This window comes from Mus pahari, chromosome 19 (assembly GCF_900095145.1).
Source record: "Mus pahari chromosome 19, PAHARI_EIJ_v1.1, whole genome shotgun sequence".
Lineage (NCBI taxonomy): Eukaryota > Metazoa > Chordata > Mammalia > Rodentia > Muridae > Mus > Mus pahari.
In genome coordinates this window covers 26684462-26704595 of record NC_034608.1, presented here as the reverse complement: position 1 = coordinate 26704595, position 20134 = coordinate 26684462, and the positions used below count along the sequence as shown (strand labels likewise).

The following is a 20134-nucleotide window of genomic DNA, read 5'->3' as shown; positions in this document are numbered from 1 at the left end:
GCAGAAATGTGTTTGAGAATGTGTGTGCCCGTAAACACATGTGCTGAGGTCAGAAAAGGATACCAGGTGTTCTGCTCTGTTGCTCTTGTTTTACTTTCTTAAGAAAGGGTCTCTCACTGAACCTGGAACTAGGCTGCTATGTCTCTAGGCAATTCTCCTATCGCTATGCCCATGGCTTGGGTGTTCACGGCCACTCATTGCTTTTCATGTGGGACCAGGCATTTCAGCTTGAGGTCCTCTCTTTCCCAATGAGCCATCTCTTTGACTCTGACTGTGGATTACAAATATTTTATCCTTTTCATTATTAATAGTAATTTATCCTTACTATGTTCACTTACACTTTTACTCCAGGATATGTAATTTATTACTGGAGAATTGATTAGATATAACTTCTAAACATTCCTGCATTATTCACTTGAAAATATCAACATTCTCTATGTAATATGAAATCCCTCAAGGTTCTTAATAAAGGTGACAAATTCTTGCATTATCCTTTATAGGGTACATATGAGCTTTTTTTTTTTTTTTTTTTTTTTTTTAATGATTTTCACTTCTGCCCATTAACATATCTAGGTAGAGACAATTTCACGTGGGAAAACAGGATGTTTGTTGGCCTTATTTAAACAATGAGAATACATTGTCCCAGAGAGCCCATAGTTGTGAATAGTGCCCTACTTGAACCTCTGCCACCCTTTACGAACCCTTTGAACATCCACATACCACCTACTGCCAAGATATGCTGCCTGTTTTTCATAGGACATCCCCTACTTTTTTATCTAAGGGACATGACATTTAATCGACAGGTGAGTGAGTGGCTTGTGTTGCTATGAGCCTGGTTGTTGACACCTGGCCCTGGTGATCTTCAAGGCTAATCCTCAGGTTATTTTCTTCTACTTCTATGACAGAGCACACAGGTTGATAGCTTGACCATTAGAGGTCTATTATTCCATATCTCTGGAAGATAGTCTGAAATGGAGGGGTTAACTAAGGTACATACTCTCCAGGAATGTCTCAGGAAATACTTCGGGGCTTCTTCCTAGCTTCTTATGGTTTCCAGCTTGTCATTCTTCTAGGCTCATAGCTGCATCATGTCAATCACAGGACACTTCCCATTTCCTACCTTTTCTGTGGATCTTTCTGGCCAGTTTTCTTCTTATAAGTGCATATGACATTGAATCAGTATCTACCTTCATCTGTTATGACTTGTTAAATGTACCACAATGAATCCACATGGAGAGGTTCTGAGTTGAGTTTTTCAGAAGCTATGGAGAGATCATTTTCCTACAAGATCCTTTATAGAGAAAACCTAGGTTTTTAAAAAGGTCTTGGTCTTGCCCGAGAAATCAAATTCCTAACAGTACTTTCTAACAGTACATTTCCAAGAAGCAGAAAGGATGAAATGGGCTTCATTTTTGACTAGTTAGTTAGCTCAAGGAGAAACTAGACTTTTAACCCTCTTTACCCTGCCACAGTGAAAGCCTTATAAGTCTATCAGTCAGCCATATATGCGGTTAAGTATGGAAGGAGGTAGTTATAACTTCATCCACATCAAGAAATATCCTTCCTGGGCCCAGGTATTTCTTGACCACAGCTTGTCCTAGATGCCTTCATCAAGTTAGTAGATGAACTTGCAGGAGCTGAAAGCTGCCTCTTGTGCATGGCCAATTGACGGTGGGTCACAGGCATTATTTTTATGAATGTAGCAATAAGATAATGTAATTGGAGACCATCAAGACAAATGGCTGTCTGTGGTGTCTCCATTCACCGAGTTCTAGAAATTAATGGTGCCTCGCTGAAGGGACATCACATGAAACTCCATGGCATATGCCTGGTGGTGTTCTGTAATTTCATAGTCCACAAACCATAATGATCCAATTTTCTCCGAGGTTCACTCTTCTGTCTATGTCTACTATTGATCTGTTTCCACTGTGAACTAATTTGGGTTATCTGATAGTTTACATGAACTCAATGGCCAAAGGGGAGCAGCTAATACAAGGCAGGGGATACAAACAGTCCTCTAAAGAATTTTATAATAATATGTGCTTGTTGTTCAGTTCTAGCTTTTGAAGTAGGGTATTGTCTGCATCTTAACCGGTTTACTCATTCAGGGATACTTGGCATACATCTGCCAGCATCTACTCTGCATGAGGCACTGTAGGAAGTTCTGGGTGAGATTTGATGATGAGCATGAAAGTCTTTGCCACTGAGGCAGTCACAGTGTTACCGTAATCCCCCACTACTCATAGCTCATAGCCAAAATGACAGTAGAAAGATGAGATTAAACCAAACCCTACATATCAATTCAATGCCCTATGAGCTGCCATAAGCACAGGAGGCAAGTGTAGGAGAGAGATAGAGAGAGAGAGAGAGAGAGAGAGAGAGAGAGAGAGAGAGAGAGAGAGAGGCACAACTCAACAGCTAGAAGTCTATCTTTCCTCAGCACGCCGACAGCCTCACTTTAAATTGTATATTGATATATTGATCATTTGTTTCTCTGCCACGACTAGAGCACAACACCTTTGAATCTCCTCCACTCTCTTATCAACTCTGTATCTTTTCTCTTTCCCTTCTTCATTTGCCTTTCCTCGTTCGTTTCTTCTCTTCTCCCCTCGGCTTCTTTAATTTCTCTCTTTGCTTTCTCTGCCACCACCCTGTCCCTGTTAGCCATCATCTCCACACCGATTTGTGACACCTTCTTCAAAGGTGCGTGTCTTCTTTCTTGGATGTAAAAGCGTGTTTCTACACAGCTGTTTCCTTTCTGACCATGAATGTCAGTCTCTTTTCTGTGACACTTTTGGAATCCCAGAATTCTATCAATTGCACTCATGTCTTCCGATGTCATACAAAAGGCTGAACACAGTAAGAAGCATTTTATGACATTATTGGAGAGGCAAGAGTATGGCACAAGGAAATGTACTTTTTCCCACCAATGCTGAGACTAAGGAAAGGGGTCAGCTATCCAGATAAGAGGAACCTCTGGGACACAGCAGCTGTGCCTACCCTTATTTTATAATGGTCACAATAATGTGAATTTATTATAGTCCTTATAACTAAATAACAAAAGTTGTTGAGTTTCACTGTGTGTTCATTTTACATAAATAAATCTGACACACAGACTTAAATTCACACACACGCACACACACACACACATATTTGTTCACATCCACACATATTCACACACACATACATATATAGTTTCACACATACTTGCTCACAATCACACATTTTCACATACACACATTTACATATACTTGCTCACACACATTCATGTATTAATGCACACACATACACAGGTATGCAAAACACAATACAGTTAGAAGTTTACTGATATTTTGTAGGTAGGACAACTCTGTGTTAATGAGTCTGCGGTAAGCACTAAAGAATTAGCAAAGTAGAAAGGCCCATTGAAGGCTTTTACAAAGTAACTGGTTGATATCATGTCTGTGATCACAGAAAGTGATCAAATGTGAGGCTGTTAATCTCCAGTTCTATTTCTGGTCCCACTGAATTAACCATTCTTTTAGTGTACAAAATATTGGGCTTCCTTATGACATTTTTGTACATATATGTCATCTCACATCTTTTCATTTTCATGTTGTACAACTGCATTACTAGTGTGCATCGAGCATAGCTGCCTTATTGGTGTGTACTGAGAATAGCTGTGTTACTGATGTGTACTGAGCATGCTGAGTTACTGGTGTGTATTGAGCATAGCTGCCTCACTAGTGTGTACTGAGCATAGTTGTGGAGTAAGAAGGCCAGATGATGAGGTAATCTGTTTAGAAAGAAACAAGGTGGAAGGGACTCATCCCTCCAAAGTCTCTGCAGTTCTACAGTAGATCATTTAAAATATTCCAGATATTTTGGCTTCTTTATCAACCCGGGTCCTGACTGTGGGAGTTTCTTCCCCCTTGCCAGTTGGAGAGCCATTTTATCTTTATCAGGAAGTGCCTGGTGCCTTGAACATACCCTCCTTCTGTTTCGTGGCACTTCTTACTCAGTCTTGAGTGGGAGTATGGCACTAGAGGGAGTCTCATCTTCCTTTCGGTAGAGATCCCCTACCCCCTACACACAGTAAAGCAATCTTACACTTAAAATGCATACTGATGTGGCAACCTGGGAAGTTTGAGCTTAGACGCAATGCAATTAACAAAAAGAGGAAGTGAGAAAAATAGAAGACAGTTTCAGAATTAATGAGTGCGTTATCATTTAACACTTTGGGAAAGGAATCTAACTTGTAGGAGGTTTTCTATGGGGTGTGGGCTTAGAGCAGACACCCTGTTAGGAGGCTGGTGAGACACACGGGAAGTATAAAATAGCAGGAAGATGATAAACAGAAAACTGGCAGGGTAATGTTCTAGGAGATATAAAGTGTTGGGAGGAAGTGAAGAGGGTCAGAGCAGGGTATTTTCAAGGAGAGTAAATGCAATGTGATGTTTGAGATGACTGACAGGCCCTACAAAGAATCCACGTCAGGAATAAGAGCTGCGAAGTCTGTCAGGAGGGGTACACATGGAGTCACTGAGTAGAATTCTTTCATGTCAAGTTGTATTACATTTCTATCATCTTGAAAGAATTTGGACTTGACCATGATGAATGTCACATTCTCTTTTCTTAAAACCATAAAATGGAAACCACACAATGCAAAAGGCTCCGGGAGTAATTATTTTGGGCATCATTAGCTTGTCCATAATTAGAACCTCTCCCATTCCATGTCTCCCAGACCAATTATGTGTTACTCAGTAGGTGATGGCTGGGCAGTGGGAAAGCTGGCAGGGCCTCAAGGCTTGCCTTATCTTCTCTTTCTACTGCAGCCAACTATTCATTTACAAGGTGAGTCTATGTCTACGCTACAACTCTCCTGGGACAAATAAGGTTAGATGAATAATCCTTTCCACAAGGTTCAGTTTGTCTCTTCCTTCACTTGGTGTTTGCTGTGTTTCCAGCGTGTAGGCAATCCTGTATTCAGAGAAATCTTGAGTAACTTTGTTTTACACAGTCATTCCAGACTATCCATTCTTTTAAACCTTGATTAAAATGTTAGAACATGAAGTTTATGGAATTTCTGATATGAAACACTTTGTTCATCGATTCATCGACAGTAACTTACCCATTAAGTAAATATTGAGTAGATACTTCTTGGAAACTAGCAAGTGGTCTTGCTGATAGAACTCAGAAAGGGTTACTCTATCCTACTAGGCTTATTTCTCATTCTTAGATACTAACACTGAACTCTTACTGTTAGAATTTATGTTATGTATAGTAGCTTTAGATGTATTTGACACGCAGGCAAGACCATATTGGGATTCTGAGTGTGAAACTGTCCAGAGAAGAGAGTTCAGAAAGATTTTCCTAGCTCATGTTGGTTCTCATTTTTGCGTGTACTTCAAGATTTAACAAGAAATATGAATGACATGTTGGTTGTATATGACTGCCTGGCAAACGAGGATGTAGTTTGGTATAATGGAAGATTAAAATGAAATGAAATTTACTTATTCTGAATCAGAGTTTCATTGTGTAACCTGGGATTCAGTCTTGATCCTTCTACCTCTGGTTCCTGAATGCTGAGACTGCATGCATGTACAACTCCACCTAGCTTAAGGGATAACATTTAGGTGACAATATTTGAAATTTCGTTGGCTTGTTTCAATGAACCTGAGCCCAGGCAAACATTTATCATACTCAGGGAAAGGGCTCAAACTCTAGAGTAGGATGTTTGAAAAGTATCTGGGTTTGTTGGTAAACCTTAACCTATCTCTCTAAACCTCACCAAGGGAATACTTTTCTTTATCCTCTGCTGGACTGTAATCAAGCCTCTAGTTATTATCTTTTATCATTTTACCATACTCGGTACTAGCAGATAGATACTTACTATTGTAATTGGTACCATTTAAAACAACTTTTAGAACAGCTTTGACTCAGGATAAGAGAATATTGGGAATCTGTGTTCCAATTACAATGGTAATTGTCCAAAGTTATGATTTAAATCTTAAATTGGTCAAGGCAGCTTAGCTGTAGAACAATGGTCTGGCATGTAGAAGACCAGCATTCTGGATTCACTTCCCAGTGCCCCCTCCCCTCCCAATTCTAATAATTGTGTATCATACCTAAATAGGAAGACCATGGACATTTTATTCCACTCTTATAAATCTAAGAAATGCAAGCAGTATCTGTGAGGGCAAATGCGAATTAGTATATCCATCCTTCACAGTTTCTGTGAGAAATAGTTAAGAATACACGTGCAAACCGGCAAGTCGGAGCTGCTTGCTTTCACCCTCAAGCTGTGGTATAAACTTGCAAACCAAAGAGGACAAAAGGCTACTTGCATTCATAGGGGATAAATGCATGCATTCACACAGAATGAGCCCAAACCTGTTTTCCATTTTTCTCTCACTGTGAGTATAAGACTGAATGTTCTTAAATATAACAGAGAGTGAAAGTCTAATTGGTTAGGATTCCTGTTCTCTGAGAGGAGGTGGGGCCCAAGCCCCTGATTTCTCCAGGTGAATAGAGAGCAGTTCCAAGTGCTATGCAGTTCCAAGACTCAGATGGACTAGGACCTGCTGTCTGTGATATCTTCCTTGATGAGCATGTTAGGCTAACTTCTAACCTGGGAAAGTCTGTACTGGAAATGTAATGTAGAACACAGATTTTTTTTTTTTTTTTTAAGAAGGCCTGAATACACATAACTCACTTTCATTTTCTCCTAAAGCAGGATGAAAGTGCCACACAGAGAGGATGAGGGCAAAGACTGAAGAAATTCCTTTAACATCTTGTCTACTCCTAGGGTCTTTAGACCTATTTTTTTTTTTTTTTAAACATGGGGAAGAGGATAGCAGATGTCAGCACTCAGTTGTGTTGGGGAGGAGCCCTGTGCTATCATCCAGCCAGGCTTGGTGAACCCCAGGAGCCTCTCACCAGAAATAACCCCAGAGTTGGCTTTTGCCTGAGTCTGTACAGCCATTTTGCTAGGTTTGCAAAATGAACACTTTATTGGACATGCAGGCTCTGATGTACTTCACAGTGTGCACATTTAGCATATGGTTCTCAGCTGACCTCACTGTAAAACAGAAGATGCAGCCACTTAAGAGTCCAGTAAAAAAAAAAAATTTGCTCTTTTCTTTGTTTTAAATCAACAGAGGGGAATGCCAACACGAAATTCCCATATCCGGCTATGATGCTTAATGGCCGAAAAGCCAAATTGGATGCTTTTCTTTGCCTTGATTGAAGCAGCTAAATAAACAGGTATTCTTCAGTTACAAACAGTGGTTTACTAGCCTCCTGGGGTCTTCGTCTTGCAACCCTGGCACCAGAATGCTGTAGCTAACATACTATTAAAAGAAAACTCTGGTTTCCTTCCTTAATGTACATGGCTGCTTAATGTAAGATGCTGCACAGTTGTGCATGGACCATGAAGATACCAGAATTACACAGACCCAGCAGGAAATTAACAGTGTAGGAGATAATCATGCTTAGTTATAGATAATGCATTCAGTGCTTAAAATAGCAGTTTGCCACCCATGTGCCATTTCACTCCAGATGGTTGGAAGAGCACAGGACACATTTATATACATACATATATATTAGGATGGTACATACAAATCTGTTAATAGCAACATAGTGAATAAGAAAAAGAAGCCATAATTTAGGAAAAGTAGGTTTGTTACTTTGCCTGCATCCACATCAAGCTCAAAGGTATTTTTATGTATTCAGAAAGTAAAATATATTCTGTTTAATGAAATATCAAATAAACTCATGATATTAAGCCTTTACATCATTTTGACTAAAGATTCTAAGGCTTGCTTGCAAGGGTTAACTAGAGTTACTGGGGTACCTGCCTCCATTAGGTCATATGACTGGATTTTAATGATAAGTCCTAGGAGAAAAGCTACTATAGCTCTAATAAGAGCTCAGGACAGTATGGTACCTGAGGCAGTGGTAGGTCAGTGTTCTCTAGTGGGTGGCGCCTAGAAGAGAAGGGGTTTTGCTCCCTGAGAACCTACAAGAGAATATCAATTAAGAATAATTAATATTAATTAAGGTAATTAACCTTTAGTGTACTAAAGCAATGCTCAAAGGAAAAGACAAGTATCTAGATAGAGAAATGTCACCACACTTAAAATTTGTATTTCTGTTTAGTATTTATTGTCATATGTCGCTGTGTGCATGCTGTACATGTATGGTCACAGCACAAGTCTGGCAGTCAAAGGACAGTTTTTATGGAATCTTGTCTTTCTTTCACCTGGAGGTCAGTTCCAGGGATTGGATTCAGGTCATTGGTTTTATGGGCAAAGTGATTTTATCTGCTGAGCTATGTTTTTGGTTCACTATTGGGCTCTTCTGTATTACCCTTGGAACAGTGCAGAACTGTTTGTGGTACTATACATCAAACCTAAGTTTTCTACCATAGCTCTCAAGTTGAAGAAATTGTTTTCCTGTACCCTGAAGATTTCAGCAGTGTGGTGTGTTTGTGCATGCATGTGTGTGTGTGGGGGGGTGGGGGGGTAGGATTTGTAATTACCACAATCAGAATGGACGTCGACTGACATATGCCAGGCAGAACCCCAAGAATTCTGCTAAATACCTTGTGATTGGTGTAACAGGATGGCTGAACTTGATAAAAAATTGGGTGGATCTATGCAAAGGACTTATGTATGCATCCATATGTCTGGGCTGTAGAAAAAGTTCTTTATTTAAACACTAGTGCTGGTGTGATGTTAAGGCATTTTGTACTTTTGGTTAATACCTTTCTTTCAGTGACTTTAGATGGAACAGAGAATAGATTACTCAGAGTGTGTGGGTCTTATCCAGTCTCCTGAAGACCTCAAGAGGTAAGCCTGAAAATTCCCACGGTGGGAATGAAGGGACTGTACATGTAAGACTAGTCCTGTTTCTCTAGAAGACCCAGGTATATAGGTACTGAGAGTATGTGTCCTCTGAAAATACTTCTGTGTTGGAATCTATATCTCCCCTGTGATGATACTGGAATAGAGCTCCCTGGAGGTAATGGCATAATGAGGGTGGTCTCCTTGGGAAAGGGGATTAGTGTCCATATGGAGAGACATAGGAGTTTTCTTGCTCTCTTTCTCTACTCCCTGAATTGAGAAGATCTAAAGAAATGCTCATTTGCAAATTAGTACCAGAGCCCTTACCAGATATGGAATCACTTATCCCTTTGATCCTGTGCCTGTAATGCATGGAAATATGCATTATCCCAGTTTGTTATAGTAACCGAACTGACAACGACAGGTCTTGACTGATATGATCTTAGTGGCTAGTGTGGACCAAGATTAAGAATTTCTGTTTCACTCCTCCATTGCTGGTGGGATTGAAAGCTGGTACAACCATTCTGGAAATCAGTTTGGTAGTTCCTCAGAAAATTGGATATAGTACTACCAGAAGATCCAGCAATACCTCACCTGGGCATATACCCAGAAGATGTTCCAACTTGTAATAAGGACACATGCTCCATTATGTTCATTGAAGCCTTATTTATAAAAGCCAGAATCTGGAAAGAACCCTGATGTCCCTCAACAGAGGAATGGATACTGAAAATGTGGTAATTTATACAATGGAGTACTACTCAGCTATTAAAAACAATGAATTTATTAAATTCTTAGGCAAATGGATGTATCTGGAGAAAATCATACTGAGTGAGGTAGCCCAATCACAAAAGAACACACATGTTATGCACTCACTGATAAGTGGCTATTAGCATGGAAACTGAATATCCAAGATACAATTTGCAGAACACATGAAACTCAACAAGGAAGACCAAAGTGTGGATACTTCGTTCCTTCTTAGAATGGGGAACAAAATACCCATGGAAGAAGTTACAGAGACAAAGTTCAGAGCTGAGATGAAAGGAAGGACCATCCAGAGACTGCCCCACCCACCAAAACAACCACCAAACCCAGACACTATTGCATATGCCAGCAAGATTTTGCTGACAGGTCCCTTATAAAGCAATCTCTTGAGAGTCTATGCCAGTTCCTCCAAATACAGAAGTGGATGCTCACAGTCATATATTGGATGGAACACAGGGCCCCCAATGAAGGAGCTAAAGGAGTCGGCAACCCTATAGGAGGAACAACAATATGAATTAACCAGTACCCCCAGAGTGCATATGTAGCAGATCCCCTAGTCGGCCATCAATGGGAAGAGAGGACCTTGGTCTTGGGAAGACTATATGCCCCAGTATAGGGGAATGTCAGGGCCAGGAAGTGGGAGTAGGTGGGTTGGGGGACAGGGCAGGGGGGAGGGTACTGGGGACTGTTGGAGAGGAAACTAGGAAAGGAGATAGCATTTGAAATGTAAATGGAGAATATATCTAAAAAAAGCCCCCCCAAATTTCTGTTTCAGGGACAAGAATTTATCTTCTGGCTGTGAGGAGACCGTATACACTTAGTCTTTCTTTATACTTCTGCAGCCAGGTGCCTGTACCAGGGATCTCCAGAACCTTCTTTGAGCTTCAGAGGGGTCTTCTGTTCTGGCTTGCTAGAGATGTGTTGTATGCACTGACTGGAATCCATAGCATCTGGACCTCAATGACAGAAACTGTAGCTTCAGTCATGGTACCAATATGACTCCTCACCTTCCCTTCTCTAGAAAGAATAAGTGGACAAAAGGACTTCAAATCAAATTCCCCCATTCTTCTCCTTATAGAGTTTGTGGCTCATTTATTTATGTCTCCAGGCCCCTGCCTTCTTTGTCCTGCATTTTTTTTTTTGCCTTTAGCCTTGTACCCATGCTATTTGTAGGTGTTGATTCACAGCTCTTTACTCTGCAGAGGGGACTTAAAAACCTTCTCAGGTTTATGCAAAGGCCTCCCCCCCACCCCCACCCCCGTTACATGGGAATCGAGAAAACACAGAGACATTATTTGTAAGTCTTGACCTTGATATAAATGATCGCAGGTCTCAAATGCTACAAGGGAAGATTCAAAACTAGTGGGATGATTTTTTAAACCTTTTGGATTTCCCTCAACAAGATGTTCAAAGGCAGTAGCAATTCTGCCAAGATCGGGGAGAATAAACGGCTCTTTGTGTTGAGACTCTCCTAAGTTGCGCCATTGTCTGTGAGGAATCCAAGTGGGACGAGTAGGGATAAGAGGATCAAACATTTGTAGTGTTTCTTTCATGGGGATCCATGTTCCTACTGCCTTTCTGCCAGAGGCCCTGTTTGACAGCTGCCTGTCGCAGAGAGCCCCCAAACCCTCCCTGACTCAAAGCTTCCCTGTCAAAGAGGTCTCTTTGTGGGGTTAAGGGTGGTTGGCCTTTTCTAGCTCTGAGGCCCATTTGGAAACAGAAGCAAAGTTCCCCCCAGGCTACCTCAGACTGTTGCAACCGCAGCAGTCACCACCACTGGGTGTGGGAAGCATTGTGTTGGCAGGTGATCTGTGTCTCAGGACCTGGGAGCATGCTGTGACTGGAACCCCATTGCTGGCACCAGGTGGGCATTGTAGGTGGAAGAGAGTGGCCCCAGCTGGCCAGGAGCTAGCTTTCTGAGTGATGGCCTCCTTTCTCCAAGGATCAATTTCCTTGGAGGAGATGTTTCCCTGGTTTTTCCTCTCCTGGGTGTCAGCCAATTATCACTCCTACACTATTCTTGCAGCTGTAGTTTGTGGATGACAAACATTCTTGCTTTATTGTTTGGGAGAACTGCAAACATGAAAACCAGCCGAGAATTCATTGAAAGGGTTGGAAACAGAATATGCAGGGAAGAACCCAGGCTTGGCTTTAGATGTGGGTGTCCCAGGTCAGCCACAATTCCCAGGAAGACAAAGAAAGAACATTTTTGTTCTCACGAAAGAGCAAAAATGAAGTGCTCACGCTTTTGTTTTTTAAATAATTTTTTCCACAAATGCTTTGTACAAGTAAATGATAGATAATAATTATTCACTGCGCTTCAGGTAGGCGCTAAATAGAGAACCACTCTTCTGGAGTGACGAATTGTGTGGTTTGTTCAAGATGAGGGGAGTTTCCCAGGATATAAGATCTCAGTGCTGGCAATGAGACAGGCATAGGTCACCATCAGCCCTCACTGCTCTCCGTGGACAGAGAGAGGTGTAGGTACTGGGTTGCAATTGGTTGAAGACAGTTCCTAAATAGGGTAGCTTGAAGACAAACAGATATTTTTCAATGTGCTTCTCTGCAACTCCAGGGACAGCACTAATAATTTTAAAAAGCCCCATGGCTCCAAGAGTCACAGCTTGCTCCCGAGTTCAGAGTCTCAGCATCATGTAGCCGGGTGTTTGCATAGTGCTTAGAAAAACCTAGAGGGAGAAGCCACACTGTTTGAGTCCTGGAAAAAGAGAAGGATATGTCCCTTGTAGGAGATATAAGCATGTGTTAATTGGTGGTCATGTTTGCATTTGGTGACAGCTCCTTGCATGCCTTAGAAAGAGCATAGCAGGCAGGCCAGAGCAACAAGTGCAAGTCATCAGGATATATTGTTTTGCTTCTAAAAGATAAATCATGGGCATTCATGGGAAAGAGCAGAGGGTCAGCAGGAGGGGGACCTAGCTAAAGGTGGGATGATATTAACCTGACTGTCCAGCTGTGCAGCCTCATTGGCAAAAAGAACAGGACACAGCTCTTCCAAGGCCACAGTGGGAGATTAATGAGGCAGAAACCCGTATAGCATGCATGCATTGCTCGGCAGTTTACAAAGAACATCATCTACTTTGTCCTTGTTGGTCTTCCCGACACACCCTGAGGGGAGGCCAGGCAAAGATTAGTCACTTCATGTTTAGAAGTAGGGAACCCAGCTGGGAAGGGGGAATTGCCAGCTTCACTTCACATGGACAGTTTAACAGAACACCAGATCCGAATTCTGTTCTTCTGTACCTCCCTCCCCCTCCCCCATCAGAGCGTTTGCCTTGTGGCTTCAGGCATTGTCAGGGAGAATAAAAACCATGGGGAATCTATAATATTAGAATCATCTTGATAAGTGGCTGCAAGTCTAAAGTGTGAGGACAAAATCAAGAGCAAGTAAAAGACGCTGTCTCCCTCAGAAACTGATCCATGGGCAGAAATGGAGTTGACTGAGCCAAAGAAGCCTGGGCTGTCTCTCTCCACAGTGACAAGCCACTGTTGCCCTGGGTTTAGATTATGCACAATGATGCTCTGTATTCCTGACAAAATGCTTGACAAAAGCATCCCAAAGAAAGGTTTAGCTGTCTCACAGTTCGAGGGTATAGTCTGTCATGGCAGGGAAGGCCTGGCTGCAGTGTAAGGTGGCTGACTGTATTGTGTTCACAGTTAGTAAACAGGTTACTAGTGCTCTTTTGAGCTCTCTCTCTCTCTCTCTCTCTCTCTCTCTCTCTCTCTCTCTCTCTCTCTCTCTCTCCCCTTCTCCATCTGTCTCTCTGTCTCTGTCTGTCTCTCTGTCTGTCTGTCTCTGTCTCTGTGTTTTTCTCTTTCTTTTTTTTAGCATTCTACCACCTGAGCCTAGGTAACGCGTTGGTCACGGGTAGGGTGGGTCTTCTTACCTAGGCTGGAAAATCTCTCACAGATAGGCCCAGAAATTTGCCTTTAAGCTGTTCCTAGGTTCTATTGGGTTGAAAATCAGTACCACCTGCTGACCTAGAAATGTCTTCAGGGTTGAAAGCGATGCTGCAGGTAATGTAATCTCAAGTTCAAATGTAAGATACCCTTTATAGGATCCTGCCTTTCGTCGCTTGCTCTCCTGATGTCCTGATGGTCTGCTGTTTTGGGAGCCTGTGGGACTTAGTGGGAGACTTGTAGCAGGCCTTGAAGGCTGTCTCCCTTCCTGTCTGACTTTGGTGTGAAGATTTACTCACACCTTAATGCTGCCTCCATGCAGCAGCTCCCCACATCTTCTCCCCCATGAACTCTGAGTCCTGAAGCTAGAGACCCTAAGCCTGTTCCTCTAACAAGTTGCCTCTGTTCTACTTGGGTACCGTGATAAAAAGGAACTAATAAATATATCAAAGACAACATTGAAAATTCTGTTGCGTTTGATTCTTATGATTGTGAATGACAGCATTAGGATGACTAACAAAAAACATCTATGGGTGACTTAGTGGACAGTAGCTATTATGGTGGCAAGTGGAGTCACTGCTCCCAGTCAGTCTCTTATTTCACTAACTGGTTCTTACCCTTATAGCTTCTATAATGGTCAGAGAGAATCCCACTCTATCCCAAGACCGACTCTCACTCTAGTCTATTGGGAGTACCATCTACTTTAAGGCAGGAAGTCAGGGCAGAGCAACTGATGGCCAAGGACATGTGACGGAAGTGATGGTATCATGAGTGCTTCCGACCGTGACCGTGACATCCAGATTAGCCTTGCAGTGAAAATGGTTCTGTCAGGGGAGACACCGAGTTAGAAGTTAGCTACAGGACAAAATTAAATTCAATGTCACTCACGGATGCTGAAAAATGTTACCTGTCTACTTTATTCTGTGTTGAAGCTGAGTGTGGGTGGCAATGACCCCAGCAGCTGCCTTCACAAAGGATTCATTTCAGATGAATTAACATTTAAGATGTTTTTGTTTGCTTTTGCTTTTTATTCATGCCTGACGCTACCCTAACACAGCACTCTTGGTCACATTTAAGAAGGTTGTCATCAGTTATATTTGTTGAATTTGGCTATTATGTTTTCTTCAAAAGCATGTAAATTCTTGACAGATAAGATGGTTCGAGGGTTAGTGATAGATCTTGTCTCAAAAATTAAGGTGGATAGCAGTAAAGACAGACACCTGTGGGTAATCTCTGAATTCTACTTGTGTTTTCGCACTTGCCCACACATACACATACATAGGTGTAAACACAGCATGCTATAAAAACAGAAGCAAAAAACAGTTTGGGCTATATGTGCAAGTGCAAACCTGTAATCCTACCACTGGAGGAGAAGAGGCAGGGGGATGCCCAGCTTCAGTTTACCCTGTGCTATGTGTTGAAAACCTCCTTGGATACAAAATAAATATGAAAAAAAAAAAAAACCAAAGATGATGATGGCTGTCTTTGCTGTCTTGACCACTGCTTCAGCTGTAATCCATAGATGTATTTTTAAAAAACAAGTATCCGGCAGCAGTTTGCACTATAAAATCTGTTTGTAGAATGTTCAAGAATGAAAACCAGAAAAAACGATATAAGAAGTGAGTGACCTTTGAAAGATAAATAAATGTGGTGGTACATTCACAGAGTCCTTTCTTTCTTCAGTGCTTTCCTCTCTTGATGGGGCTGTTGCGTGGTTTTAGAAGCAATGGTTCCAAAGCCTTCCATCTTGGTGCAGCTATCATTGCAAACTGACACCCGGTTTTAGTTTATCTCTTTCTCTCATTTTTTCACTGGATTTTGGACTCTATCTCTATTATATTCTTCTCATACCTTCTCAGATATGTTTCCCATGACTGCTCTGTAGGCATCCCATACATTAAGGGCCCTCCCCAGTACTCTAGATCTTTGTAGGGAAGAGTTGAAATGAGATGCTTTAAGGTTGAATGCAGGTGTCATTAGTATGTGGTACCAGAGACATAGATGAACATGTTTGTATCTTCCTACAGTGTCAGATAGTAATGAATTTGCAATGTTTACTGTTCCAAAGTTAGAAACTCTTCATACATTATGCCTCCCTATGTAGTTTGGTCAAAGTGAATGTGTGTTCTTTATTCCAATCTTAATTGCTAATATTAACACTCATGTCAACATGACACATTACCTAACAAATATATCCATTTCTCTATTTCTAAATATATTTCTAAATATAATATATTTCTAAACATAATATTTTTCTAAATATAATAAATATTTCTATTCAAGCCAAAGATGCTGCAGCTAAGTTCAAGATGGTTCAGAGTTCGACCAAGAAAATGTCTTTATAGACAAAATAATAAACCAGACCAGTGTCAGGTTGGAGCTCGTGATAGAGCAGTTGGAATAAGATTTGAGAAAGAAGCTGCAGAGTATAACTATGGGGTAAAAGGCCAAAGCTGTCCAGGAGCAGGAAACAGCCTGTCAGGACTAGGTCCAGATGCAGGAATAGGAGGACAGGTCAGTAGTGGAATAAAGAAGGCTGTGGCAGCAGGAGACGAAGTTGGAGAGTCCTTGGTCCTGAGCGCGCCAGTATCAGATGATAGGTAGAGGCATGTGTAAAGTCCATGTTCTAATGCCAGAGAAGGGGGCACAGAGGTGGTCTGAAAAGACTGAAGAGATTGCAAGGAGTCAAGGGCAGATAAAACATACTTTATTCACTCTGGGTAAAGGTTGCTAGGCAAGTGGCTGCCAGCAGGCACATAGGCCTCATGAGAGCACAGAAGCCTACACAACAGGCAGGCTGGTTAAGGAGGAGGTGGAAGGCCTTATATTTATATATAGCCAACACTAAAGTGGCATTCTGCAGGAATAGTTATATAATATATTACATTACTACTTTCTTCTTGGGTCCCCAGATATCCAGTGTGTCAACCATTGTGTGCTGACTCATAGCCCTCAGATGTCTAGATTTGCTGTCTTGGTCAATGCTAGAAATCCATATTAGTGCTCTGTTGTCTGAACATAAAATGACCTTAGAACCATTTATCTCCAATACTGTGATATCAGAGCACTAAGTGTCCATCACTTTATGAGGTTCAGTCAAGGGAATGATACACTTTTATTTGTTTGGTGTGACTGATACGTTAGCTTGGTTTCTTTTTTATGATTTTAATATCCCCACGTGTCCCTACAGTCTAAATTAACCCCACCCACCCAGAACTTAGAGTGTGTCTGGTGGCTTTCTATTCCCAGGAATAAGTGATATATCAGCCTATGTTGAATTGGTGCTACAGTGTCTGGTTCTACCTAGGGTCTATCATCATCCTTCTTCCTCAAAATGAATTTTCTTGTAAAATGCAGACTCCTAGGGTAAGGCACAGCCTGAAAATCCAGTATTTTATACAATATGGAGGAATTTAGAGCAAGGCACAGCTGAATCTAAACACGTCTCTTTTAGCTCACAGTATTGCACCACTTTCCCAAGAATGCTGCTCATGGCTATCCTGTAGGTTTCCATAACCTCACGCATGGAACCCTCCCCCAATCATGTTAGCTTTTTACAGGGATGAGCTGAAGTCACATGGTTCAAGTTTGGATCCTAGTTCTGATACCTAACTGCTGATGGCTGTTGGCCAGTGATCTGATTGACCTACTCTGCTGTAGGGATCACTCTTCACTCTTGAGCCACACTGTTTAGAAGGTGACTGTCTTAGGGTGATTATGACTGTGATGAAACACCATGACCAAAAGCAACTTAGAGAAGAAAGGGTTTATTGACTTACACTTCCATGTCAACTATCACCAATGGAAGTCAGGGAAGGAACCTAAAGGCAGGCACTGATACAGTGAGTGCCGCCTCCTGGCTTGCTCCTACTGGCTTCCTCAGCCTGCTTTCCTATAGAACCCAGGATCACCAGCCCAGACAGAGATGGCACCACCCACAATGGTCTGGAACCTCTCCCATAAGCCACTAATTAAGAAAATGCCCTGTAGCCTTGTCTACAGCCTGTTCTTGTTGGGGGCATTTTCTCAGTTGAGTCTCTGGCCTTGTCACACATGCAGTAATCTCACACATGCCCACTTTGCTTCTGTTCCTGGCACTTTGACTGCCTGTGAACCATGGGTGAGGGTGGTGGTTTCAAACAGCATCTGTAAGTTCCTATTTGCAAACTTTCCATTGCAGAAGGACATGCCTGAGCTAGCTTGCTGCAGGATGAGACTTATGGAACCCACCTGAATAGTTTCAGACTGGAAGGAAGAAACTGGAGAACAGCTGTCACCTGTCTTGTCCCCCAGACACAGAGGGCTCATCAGCTGCACTTGGTCACATATACTTTACCAGGTGCAGTTACAGTGTGTGGGACTTGAGCCTAATAGCTCATCTGCACTCATTCCTGAGCCCACAGTTACTGTTACAGGCTGCTGTAGCCACATGACTATATGAATGTGCTATTCTGTTTGAAATAGATAACTGGATCACAAGGGCCTCTCACCTTTAAATAGGTAAAAGGTTTATAATTACCTCACAATTATTGTGACGATTAAATGGTATAATGCATGGAAGGTGTCTTGTCTGGGCCTGCGGGGAAGTACAAGCATAGTAAGTATTAATTATTACCATTCAGAGACCAGGGTTGGCCTGACTCTTTCTGTCTTCTCTTTGGGACAGATTTCCTTCCTCTGAGGTTATATTTCCTTTCACAGGCCAGCAAACTATTTTGCTAACCATGTGTTATAGTTATACCTATATTGTATATACTATAGTTACATATACTGTAATTGTGTTTTTCCTTCCCTTTGTTAGGTTCTTCCTTTTTGTTTATTTTTCTTTGAGCTACATGCTGAGCAACTACCATGTTGTTATATAGTTTTCCTGGCTCGGGTTACAACTTGACATAAGATGGAGTGCTTTAAAAGGAGGGAACCTTAGTTCAGAAAATCCCCCACTGGGTTGGTCTGAGGGCAAGTCTGTGGTTCATTTTCTTGATTTATCATTAATGTGGAAGGGTCCAGATTGCTGTGGGCACACCACCCTTGGGCTAGTGGTTTTGGGTGCTATAAGAAAGCCGGGTGAACAAGCCATGGGGAGCCAAGCCAGTAAGCAGCACCCCTCCATGGCCTCTGCATCAGCTCCTGCCTCTAGGTTCCTCTCTTGTTTGAGTTCCACTGCCCTGTCTTCCCTCAGTGATGGACTGTTACCAGAGAGTTGTAGTATGAAATACACTTTCCTTCCAAGTTGCTTATGCTCATAGTGTTTTCCCACAGCACCAAAAAAGTCTACAAAAGGCAGCAATCATGAATGACCTGGCACCATCTATACACTCCAGGTTGGCCACATTCATCTCAACCCCCCACCTCACACTCTTAGTCTGAGACTGTAGGTTTGAGTCAGCCAGCATAGCCGACTTAGGCCTTATTTCTACCCAGACTTTGGCTGTTGAAGCGTGTATAGAATTACCTTCATATTTTACTATACGTGACTCCATCACTTTCTTTTGTAATTTCTTTGTCCTCTCTTAGCCAGTAACTTAGCCTTTTCACATTATTTTTAGTTTTCTCTCTTTGTTTTCTGTGTTAGTTATTTGTCTTGTTGTTGTGGTAAAATATTCAGACAAAAACATCCTAAAGAGAGGAAGTTTATTTGGGTCACGGTTTCAGAGTTTAGTCCTTCATGGTGAGGAAGTTAAGACAACCAGCGCTTGAGGCTGCTGCTTATTCTGTAAGGAAGCAGAGAGAGATGGATGGTCATGTTGAGCCATCTTCCATCTTTAAACAAGACAAAAATCATTCAGGGAGAGTTCAAACACAAAAGTGAATGTGTAAAGTCATTGTAATGTGAAGGGAAATACCCCCTAGCTAGCTCATTTGTGTTTTTTAGAGGACAGAACTGTAACAGTCTCAACGCAACAGCTATTGATAAGAATAGTGTATAACTATTATGCGCTGTGGTTTCAAGGTTTTGTCCTCTAACACCAAAGCCACACAATGACATTAATCTCCTGTGTATAATATTTGGATTTTAGGACTTGAGGCTGTGAATGCGGAGCCTTCTTGAATGTGACTCAGGCTCTTAGAGAAGACCCCAGAGTATTTTATATCTTTTTCTCTCTGCTGTGTGAGGACATGATGAGGTGACATCTATGTACCTGGAAACAGGCCCTTACCAGGAACAGAATCTTAAGGTAATTTGATCTCAATTTCCAAGCCCCAAGGACTGTGAGGAATACATTTATACTGTTTATAAATTCATTAGTTTATGACATGTAGTTTTAGCAATCAAATGGGACCACATGTGTGATTTAACACCCTTGGATTTTCTCAATTCTCCTGGCAGTGCTCTTGAATCATAAGATTGATACATGGTGGAGGTGAGGGGTCAAGAGTGCTGAAGGAGCAAGGTGGAGAGATGCTTAAGTGTTTATGCAAAGGGCATTGAGAAGTAGCACCTGTTAGAGGCAGAGTGAGGGCAAATGTGCCTCTTCACAGGCAGATTCCATTAAGGCATCTGTGGACAGGCATCACAGCTCACATGGGATTTATACTGTGTGACACCAACTTAGAAGAAGAGTAGAGATGCTTCCTGAGTGTCCGACAGGGTGAGGAAGGGTAATACATAATGCAGCTTAAATTGT

At 41.8% G+C, this 20134-nt stretch overlaps 1 long non-coding RNA gene across 1 annotated transcript in view; it reads left to right on the top strand.

The window, feature by feature from the left end:
* The window catches only part of LOC110337170, a 406848-nt gene that overhangs the window by 321210 nt on the left and 65504 nt on the right, over positions 1 to 20134 (top strand). The window contains exon 3 of the long non-coding RNA XR_002381249.1: positions 7140 to 7245. This is a non-coding gene — a long non-coding RNA (uncharacterized LOC110337170). The remainder of the gene's footprint in view (positions 1 to 7139; positions 7246 to 20134) is intronic.